A 6,420-nucleotide genomic window follows, 5' to 3' on the forward strand; every position below is an offset into this window, starting at 1 on the left:
TCTGTTGGGCGTGTAGATGGCCGTCTTCTCCCTGTGTCCTCACAAGCAGAATTGAGGACATCTGAGCAAGAAGGATGGATGGCACCCATGCCCGTATTCTGGTTACCATGGTTACTCTATTACTAGAGCTGTATGGTTGAGGGGAAACAGGTAAAGGGCACATAGAAGCTCTGGTGTTATTTTTATTTCCTACAACTGCACGTGAATCTATAATTATCTCAATGTAAGAAAGTTTATAAAAAGAAAATAGACAGCTGTATACATCTCATGCTATAGTGGCATCAACTGAACTTGAGTTTCAGCGATGAACCCAAAGACATCATGATGAAGAAACAGAACAAGAAATTTGCACCCAAGACTGCTTGCTTCCAAACTCATATTTTTAACCACCCTGGAAAAAAAAAAAAGAAAACCCAGTGGATGAGGGTTCTGATTTCTCCATATTCTCACCAACACTTGTCATTTTTTTTTTTTATTCTAACCATCCAAATGGGCATGAAGTGGTACCTCACTCTGGTTCTGATTTGTAGTTCTCTAATAAGTAACGATGTTGAGCATCTTTTCATGTGCGTATTGGCCATTGCTGTCATCTTTAGTAAAATATCTGTTGACATCTTTTGCCCATTTATTAGATCATTTGTCTTATTTTTTAAAAATTTTTATTGGACTAGAGTTGATTTATAATGTTGTGTTAGTTTCAGGTGTACAGCAAAGTGAATCAGTTGTACCTATACATATATCCACTCTTTTTTTCTTTTTTTCATTTGTCTTATTATTGAGTTGCATTCGTTTGCGAATATTTTCTCCCAGTCTGCAGTATATCTTTTCATTTTCTTAATGAGTGCTTTGAAATTTGATAAACTCTAATCCACCCCGACAGATCAGGCTTTTGCTACCTTATCTAGAAAATTCCTTCCTAACCTAAGAGGACAAAGATTCTCTCCTAAGTTTTCTTTGGCAAGTTTTGTCGATTTGTCTCTTCTGTGTGGGTCTCTGGTGCATTTTGAGCTCATTTCTGTGCACGGTGTGATAAGGAGCTAAATTTGTCCTTTTGCATATTTTGAAAATCCAATTATGTCAACACCGTCTGCTGAATCCTCCACTGCGTGTTTTAACAGGCTGCCAAAGCTCTGTGAAATTTCCCTAGTTTGGACATTTGAGTGGGTTCCCCAGACCCTGCAGAGCATACTCACACTGCTGCAAAGCTTTCCTTTAGAGGTATTGATGGGGAAAAAAAAGCACAACCTAAAAGGTGAGAATTATGCTTTATTCAGTGGACTTTGTGAGGACGGAAGCCCTGGACACAGGTTCTCAGATCGCTCTGAAGGACTGTTCCCAAGAGGTCCGGGAGGAGCCTGGATAGATAGGAGATTAAAAAAAATAATAATAATCCCAGATAGCTGAACATGAAAAGATGACTGCTAATTAAAGAAAAACAGACATCTCAAGTGTGTGAATATAGCGCTTTTCTGTGTGTGGGGAGATGCAAGAGTCTGGGCTCACGGAAACCATCCTTCTGATGTGCACCTTAAGTCTCTAAGGCCAGGGTCCTGTTGTTCTCCACCCTGAATCCCCACCGTCGGGGGCGCTACAGAGGCTGAGGGCTGCAACATCCTTTGTTTCCTGAGAAGGCAGGTGACATTCTTTGCCCCCAGAGGCGGAGGAGTCGGGGCAGGAAGACAAAAGTGCAAGCCGGCCAGTAACGGGGGGTCAGAAACAGCCCGTGCACAAGCGCCCCACTGCCCTGCCCGTGGACAGGGCTCTGAGAGCGAGTGAGCTTTCCAGGGGGCTCAGGCAGACCCTTGCTCGGGCTTCCCTGGTGGCGCAGTGGTTGAGGGTCCGCCTGCCGATGCAGGGGACGCGGGTTCGTGCCCCGGCCCGGGAGGATCCCACATGCCGCGGAGCGGCTGGGCCCGTGAGCCATGGCCGCTGAGCCTGCGCGTCCGGAGCCTGTGCTCCGCAACGGGAGAGGCCACAGCAGTGAAAGGCCCGCGTACTGCAAAAAAAAAAAAAAAAAAAAAAAAGGTAAGGCCCAGAGACGGGCGGGGTGATCACACAGCTACCCCGAAGCACGGCGGGGGTGGCCAGAGAGCTGGGGGTCTCGGGGCTCCGTCTCCTGTCCGGACCCCTGTCCCCCTGACCATTTGCGGGCTATAGGGTCACGTCCAGCATCACCTCACTTCTAGGCAAGGAGGGAGAGCCTCTGTCGCTATCCCAAACCCAAATTGAGTCACCAGGCTCTCAAACCCTACCCTCGCCTGCAGACGAAAGCGCGAAGTGTTTAACCACAGCCAAAGAGGATACCTGTGGACTCACGTCGCCACGGAATCCTCCAGCTGTGCTCCCTCCGTGAGGGGTGCCTCACTGTCTGGTGATTTAGGACAAAGGTCAGCAATTGATGGACAAATCTGACCCTGGGTCTATTTTTGTAAGTCCCTCTGGAGCGAAGAATGGTTTTCACGTTTTTTTCAAGAGCTGGACAAGATAAACAGAACAAAAAGGAGGATATGTAAGGCGGACCTTATGTGGTCCACGCAGCCGACCAGAGTCCCGTGTGGCCCCTCACGGAAAAGCACTGCTGATCTCGACCCCTGGATTTGGAACAAAAAGGTCTTCCAGCGTGTTTGGTATGTATTTCTGACACATACCTGGTTGCCAGAAAGAATTAGATGGGACTGACTTACAAGAGGAGAATGGCTTACGCCGGAAGCGTGAAGGATTTCATAGCAAATCACTGAGAGGTGAAGTTAAGGATGCTGTACTGGGCGTGGCGTCCTCCTGCCTTGAAACCAAAGGTAGTTTCTCTAAACCAGGTGAGTTGTACCCCTGTCACCTTATGAGCTTGTGTTGGCAGAATGCCTAGACAGGGTGTGCCCTGCTTGCAGACGGGCTGGTGGGGCTGGTGGTGGATGGAGGACCAAGCGAGTCAGTAGGTTGTGGAAGAAGGCCAACACACCTAGTGGACGATGCTCTTGGGGTCTAGCCCCACAGCTGGACGAGGCATGCAGCAACGCCCGTGGCCAGTGGCCTCAGGGTTTTGCTCAACGAATCAATGACTTAAATGAAGACAATCCGAGGACTTCCCTGGCGGTCCAGTGGGTAGGACTCTGTGCTTTCACTGCAGGGGACACAGGTTCGATCCCTGGTCGGGGAACTAAGACCCCACAAGCTGCACTGTGCGGCCAAAAAAATACCAAAACAAATTAAGAGAACCTCCTTGCTGGCTATAGGGCGCCCCCCGGACCCTGCTCCCAATGTGCCTGCATTTGGGGTAGAAAGAGACAAACTACAGACATAAAATCACAGAGGCTGTTTCTACAGGTGGTGCTGGGCAGTCAGACCCAACATCTTGGCGGTTTTCAAGGTCAATCCAAACCCACTGGCCACAGAGGGGTCGACTTGGATCTAAATTGTTGCTTGCTTTGGTCAAAAGCTAGGAGATGATGTTCCAACGGAAGGGTTTCCTTGATGTAAAACAAGATATTGGGACCCTAGGACCAGCCATTGTACTCCTGGTTTCTACCCAAGAGACATGAAACAAGCTGTGTCCACACAAAGATTTGTACAGGAAGGTTCGTAGCAGCATTATTGCTCAGAGTAAAAAAGTGGAAAGAACCCAAATGATCCATCAGCGCAGGAATAGACTCCTCAGTGTGTCGTTCCCATAGCAACCAAGATCCCCAATGCCAAGATCATGTGCCATTGTCAGTAGAATATTCGGTTTAAACGCATTCGCTGCTTTGAATTCTCAAGTCCTCAGAAGCAAACACACAGTGAGTAGAACCGCCAAAGAATCCCTGGACAGAAAAGAAAAAACAAAAAACGCACAAATAAACGTCTCTCCCTTGGAATGAAATGTCGGCCTTTCAAACCAGGTTGCTGGGAAGGTGTGTGTATTTTTCCACTATATTAGGATTTAACAAAGGACGGTCTCCAGCTTTCGAATTCTTTGGTCCCAAAGACTGCCTAATCCCACGTGCCGCAGGGAAGTTGAACGCGCTAGCTTTTGGTTTTGAAGGTCCTGGTCGGCCCAGATTCGGTTTATTTCACTGAATGCATGCAGGCCTCCACCTTCCCATCGCTGTGTAAGTAAATTCTCACTGCAGGACGGGCGCGCCTTTCCCGCGTCTCCGCTGCGCTCCGGGGACGGGTCGCGGCCGGACAGCTGGAGAGGGGAGGGGGCGCCCAGGGGCGGACGGCGCGTATCCTGGAGGGTTTGGGGAACACCGCCACCCTTCCGGGGGAGGAGGGGGGGGCTGTCCCAGTGCAGGAGGGGGTGCAGCTTCGTTTTGGGGTGGAGGGGACACGCCGGCGCTCGGGATGGATGTGGGGGGGGCGTGGCAAGAGAATATAGGAAGGAGGATGTGGTCGCGCTGGGGGCCGCCTGGAGGAGGGAGCCTAATGGGTGGCGCCCTAGTGAGTGTGGGAGGGGACAAGGCCGCGCCGGGGGGGCGGGGACCTGGGGGTTGGACCGGAAGTGTATGGAGAGCGCGGGGAGGGGGAAGGGGAGGGGAGAGGACCTGGGAGTTGGACCGGAAGTGTATGGAGAGCAGGGGAGGGGAGGGGCGGGGACCTGGGTTTGGACCGGAAGTGTATGGAGAGCGGGGGAGGGGCGGGGCGGGGACCTGGGGGTTGGACCGGAAGTGTATGGAGAGCGGGGGGAGGGGGAGGGGAGGGGCTGGGCCGCTCTCTGCCGGGGCGTGGCTCGCCAGGTCCCCTTCCTCTTCGCGGCCCGCCCTCTTTTGTTCCTTTCCCTTCCGGTCTCCTCGCCACCCCCAGCCCCCCGTTTCGTGGGGCGAGCACTGCCCGCCTGTCCCCAAGCGCTTTCGTCCCGCGGGTGTGCAGGCCAGAGAGCCGGCCTCCAGCTGCCTTTTGGTGGCTCCCGTGCCCCCAGCCCCAGGATCCAGTAGGCACCGGGGCGCAGGGTCCCGCGCACCTGGCGGTGGGCGCGGCGCGTCCCGTGTGCTCCGTGGGTCCCCTGGCCGAGCACAGCCTGGAGCGCAGGACTTGGCCGCGAGCGATCCGTGTCCCGGGCCCGCCCACGAGATCCGGGGTGTGGCGTCCTCTCCCTCCCTAATCCGCTTAAAGTCCTGGGGTCTCCGGGGAATTGCTCTGGTAAACAGGTTTTCCTGGGTGGCTTTCTCGGGGCGGGCACTCCCAGGAGACTGGGGCCAGGAAGGAGCTGATTAATCCTGGCCGGGGCTGGGCTCGGTGAGCACACCCCACCCCCCCGGTCTTCCGCCTGCAGGCTGGCCACCAGGATGTGAATCCAGACTCACGAGGGTCCAGGATGCCAGCCTTCTACTCTATGGGAGAGGCGTTTAAATGTGGTAGCCTCGTTGGCCCCTCAGCCGACTTTCTGTGTGTGCGTCTGCGGGCCCGTGGCAGTTTGCCTGGTGGTCAGTGTTTACCAGATGGGCATTGGAAATCCGTGTTAACCAAAAGCCTGGGGCGTAACGGGGTGTTGGAATTTACAGAAATGGGGCTGGGGATTCTGTTTGGAGCAGAGACCTTTGCCTTTTCATGGGTAGATTTAGTTGGCTTGTTTTTGACGGGGTGATGGCTTTAGCTGGATTCATTCTTGGCCGTTGTTTATTGCAGGCGCTTTTATCAGTGGAGGACTTCTGGGGAAATACCACACAGATTGAGGCCTGGAGGGAGGGGCAGGAAGCCAGGAGCCCAGGAGTAGCTTTGCATAGAATTTGGCAAGGGTGGAGACCAGATGTGATCCGTTGAAGAAATTCTGCATTGGAGGCAGTCAAGATTCCCCAAAACTGTGCAGAACAGGAGCCCTGGGGACACTTGGGCCAAGTACCCAAACAAAATACAGGCTGTCCTGAGGGTTTTGGAATGGCAAAGAGGGATGGGGGTCAGGGAGCTGCTGCCCCGAGAAGTACTATTTGGGGGAGGTTGCATAAGCAGGTAAGAAGGAACCAGGCATGGCTTTGTTGACATAAGAGAAGCCATTTTTGGCCTGAGCCATTTTGGGATCTAAGCCTGGCCACTATGCTTGCCCTTGAACAGGTCTTAGTAGTGAATAATTTTTTTTTAAAATTAATTTTTATTAATTAATAAAATTATAGCTGATAAATTTAGTATAGCTGATTTACAGTGTTGTGTTAGTTTCTGCTGTACAGCACAGTGAATCAGTTATACGTATACATATATCCACTCTTTTTTGGATTTCCTTCCCATTTAGGTCACCACAGAGCACTGAGTGGAGTTCCCTGTGATATACAACAGGTTCTCATTAGTTATCTGTTTTATACATAGTATCAATAGTGTATATATGTCCATCCCAATCTCCCAATTCATCCCACACCCCCCTTTCCCCCTTGGTATCCATACGTTTGTTCTCTATGTCTGTGTCTCTATTTCTGCTTTGTAAATAAGTTAATCTGTATCTTTTTTCTAGATTCC

The sequence above is a fragment of the Stenella coeruleoalba genome, assembly GCF_951394435.1.
Source record: "Stenella coeruleoalba genome assembly, chromosome: X".
Lineage (NCBI taxonomy): Eukaryota > Metazoa > Chordata > Mammalia > Artiodactyla > Delphinidae > Stenella > Stenella coeruleoalba.